The sequence below is a fragment of the Nelumbo nucifera genome, chromosome 1 (genome assembly GCF_055504915.1).
Source record: "Nelumbo nucifera cultivar China Antique chromosome 1, China Antique-T2T, whole genome shotgun sequence".
In the NCBI taxonomy this organism is placed as follows: domain Eukaryota; kingdom Viridiplantae; phylum Streptophyta; class Magnoliopsida; order Proteales; family Nelumbonaceae; genus Nelumbo; species Nelumbo nucifera.
In genome coordinates this window covers 33,086,943-33,091,225 of record NC_142649.1, presented here as the reverse complement: position 1 = coordinate 33,091,225, position 4,283 = coordinate 33,086,943, and positions in this window count along the sequence as shown.

Below are 4,283 nucleotides of genomic sequence, written 5' to 3'. Positions count from 1 at the left end.
AATGATGATCTTATTAAGAATATCTATATGCAACAACCAAAAGGCTTTATTACCATGGGTCAAGAACACTTGGTGTGTAAACTCAATTGATCCATATACAGATTAAAGAAAGATTCTAGAAGTTGAAACATATAGTTTGAATCAACTTTCAAACAATTTGATTTTGAGCAAAATCCGGATGACCCATATGTTTATAGAAAGACAATGAGAGACAGTTTTCTATTTTTAGTTCTATATGTAGATGGCATTCTGCTCATTAGGAATGATGTAAGAATGTTAACAACAATGAAAGAATGGCTTTCACAATAGTTCTCCCTAAAAGATCTTAGAGAAGCTCCGTACATCTTAGGACTTCGACTTTATAGAGATATATCAATGTGATTAATTGGATTGTCCAAATCTACTTATATTGACAAGATAGTTAAAAGATTCAATGTAGGATTCCAATAAGGAATTTCTTCCTTTTAGGCATGAAATCACTCTCTTTAAAGGAATGTCACTTAAGACCCCTGAATAGATAAAGGACATAAAAAAAAATCTTTATGCCTCTGTCATAAGGATCATCATGTATGCTATCTTATGCACTTGAGCTGACATTTCTCAGACCGTTAGTGTTATGAGCCAATACCAATCCAACCCGGGATAAGAGCACTAGACAATAGTGAAAAACATATTGAAATACCTACGAGGAACTAAAGACTATTGTTTTATCTCTGATGGTAGTTCACTACAAGTCATTAGTTACAACGATGTCAATTTCCAATTTGACCTAAATGATAGAAAGTCTACATCTAAATACATCTTCATGTTAGGATCTTATGTTGTCAATTGGAGAAATAGCAAACAAGGGACCATAGTAGACTCCACGATCGAGGCTGAGTACATTGTCACAAGTAAGGCTGCCAAGGAAGTAGTGTGATGAAGAAATTTGTCTACGAATTAAAAGTTATACAATCTAACACATCACCCAGTTATAAATCACACCTGCAATAATTTGAATTAAAAGAAAAGAAAAAAGAAGGAGATTGAAGAAAAAGAAGTGATGGAAGAAGAAAATGGAAGAAAAGGAAGAAAATGAAGAAAAAGAAGAAAGAATAGTTCAGAAACCTCTCTTCAGCCCCCAATGATCTCTTTTATTCTTTTGTTGTAAAAAATAATGATAATTACATGAGTGCCCTTAGTAGGGTGTCCATCATTAAAGACAGTATTGAAAACATTAAAAAAAAAGTGAAAACAATCCCATAACTAAGGCTCAATACCTACTAACACAAGTCATAAACATAACTTAATGAAAAGCAAAGAAACTAAGGCCTATTTGATCCATTATCTCTACACTACCCCTCAAGATGAGCACAGATATCAATCATTCCTATCTTACTTATATAGCGTTGTAACTTTATCTTGGATACACCCTTGGTTATAACATCTGCTAATTGTTGCTCTAAGTTAATAAAAGGAAGGCAAACTCTTATAAAAATGTCAATCAACTTCAATATGTTTTGTCATGTCATGTTGGGTTGATTTCTAAGCTATGTTGATCATAGCCTTGTTATCATAATAAAGCATTATGGGCTTATCATGTATAATACCCATCTCCTCTAGAAGTGACTTGTTCCATAACAATTCTAAATTTCCATGTGCTATTACCCTATACTCTGCCATAGCCTCCACCTGGCTACTACTAACGGTTTCTTACACCTTTAGGAGACAATGTTCCTTGCAATCAAGGCACAATAACCCGATGTAGATCTTCGATCATCAATACTACCAACCCAATGGGCACCTATATAAGCTTTTAGCTTTATGTGTCCATACCTAAAGAAGAGGTTACCCTTTCTTGGATTTCCCTTCGAGTAACACAAAACTTGTGTCTCTAGGGAAATGCAAAAACTGACTGATCACACTAACAACATATGAGATATCTGGTCATGTAATGCAAAGGTATAGCAACTTCCCCAAAAGTCTTTGGCACCAAGTTTCCCAGTCTTCGTGAGAGGATCTATCACATACTTCTATTGGGATATGAAGATGCCATCTTTAGACCTAGCAACTTCAATCCCTAGGAAATATCCCAATTCCTATAAATCTTTAATTTCAAATTCTGAGTTAAGGAATGTCTTGAATGCCTAAACTTCCTTTGTGTCACTCCTTGTAACAACTATATAATCAACATAAATAATAAGGTAACCTCCTCTTTACAAACAAGGTATGGTTAGACAGTGTCTGTGTATAGCCAAACTCAACAAGTGCAGTTTTGAATCTATCAAACTAAGCTTGTGGGGATTGCTTGAGGCCATAAATTTCTTCAACTTGCATACGTTGCCCTACATTTCCTTACCATACATACCCAGTGGAAATGACATATAAACCTCTTCAGTCAAGTTTCCATTTAAGAAAGCATTCTTCACATCAAATTGATCTAAGGGTCGGTCATAACTTACTACCAAGATAACATAACTCTCATTGTGGCCATTTTTGCAATTTGTCATATAGTCTCCATATAAAAAATTCTATATACCTGAATATAACCCTTGGCTACTAGCTAAGCCTTATACCTCTCAAGGGTTCCATCAACATGATACTTGATGGTGAAATCATCCTCCATCATTTCATAGCGAGCTGCTTTATGGATTCGTTACTTAGCTAGGATCAGGCTATGATGCTGAGTTGTTGCCCGTGCTGAGTCAGGTCCACGTGTCATCATTTCATAGGTCAAGTCAAATCATCATCCATCAATTTCCCCCCACTCCTTGAGCTAAGAGTGTTGCCTTAACGCAAGGAGTTCATGAAGTATGATGGACTGATTTGACCGAAATTCAAACTTGATTGACTGCTCACATTAAATGCATTCGCGGGAATCGGGAAATTTTTTGATCTTTCGTATTCCGAAAATGTGTGGCAGTGGCTCTTAACTCCGGAAATTTTTTATATATTCATCATATTAAATAAAAATAAATATAAAAATAAGAATTATCTTTCTTAATGATGGAAATGAAACAAAAAATTTAAAATCAATCAAGCAAAATGGTTTTTTTCCATCCAGGTGGTTGGCTTATGGTTCAACTATCCATGTCTACTAGGTTAAGATATGATGTTATAATTAAATAATTAAATACATAAAGTTCTAGAAAATATTGAAATTTGTAGAAAACCTTGGGCACATTTATAACACATTATCCCACCAACCATATCAAATGGTTTAACGATTTAATTAACTAGGTCACCCAAGAAAGTGGTTTGGTGGTAAATTGACCTAGAATCTAGAATTGGGCAATGGATTGATTAATCTAATTAGTTGATTTGACCACAATATTAAAAAGCATTATTCAAACAATATAATGGAATTGCATTTTCTCCAAGTAAATAAGTAATTTTTATTATGTCATAAATTAAATAATAAAAATAAAAATATAGAAATTTTTATAATTTTTATAGAAAGATTTGAGCATGCCATTAATATTATGTATTCTTCCTGTTAAACAAAAATATGTTTGAGAAAATGATAATTATTGTTAGTAAAGATGGAAATGGCTAAAAATCCAAAAAAAAAAAACTAATGTCTTAATCATGGCCCATTGACTTGGTCAAATAGGTTTGTGGTTCAACTAGTAAGATCATTTGGTTGTTGACCAAGCCTATGATTTTTAGCAACAAAGTGGTTTAGATTAAAACATACTCAAAAAAATTGTCTAAGTGATAAACTAATAAATCCAATCATCTGGTTCAACTGCAAATTGAAAACATTGATAGAAACTATAAGAACATCTGAACTTAGGTCTTTGGGTTAAAAGGCAACAAATCAACCAATATACCATGCTTTGACCATTTTTCTTTGTTACATGAGCTTTAATAAGAACAATAAAATATTATTATTGTCATCATCATTTGAAACTGCCACATGCAACACATGTACATATTTATTAGTCTTTTCAAAATAGAATTTGTTTTTCTAAGTAAATTTACTACCCCTTGACTCAAGATCTATGAAATTACAATAGGCAATCATCTCATTAAACTCTCTAGTTTGACTGTTGATTACTTTACGCTTCAATGTTTATCATTACTATATCTAATTGCATTTAAATCACCCAATACATACCATGGTCCAGAAATAATACCAGCTATATCTTTGCTCCATTATTGTCATACCAGATGTTGTTCATTTCTTTTAGGGGGAGAATAGATGAAGGTGCACGGCCAACATAAGTTCTGCATTAAATCATTCACAAAGACAATGCACAAGTAAGGGTGTCAATGGACAAAAATCAATTTGGACCGATTGG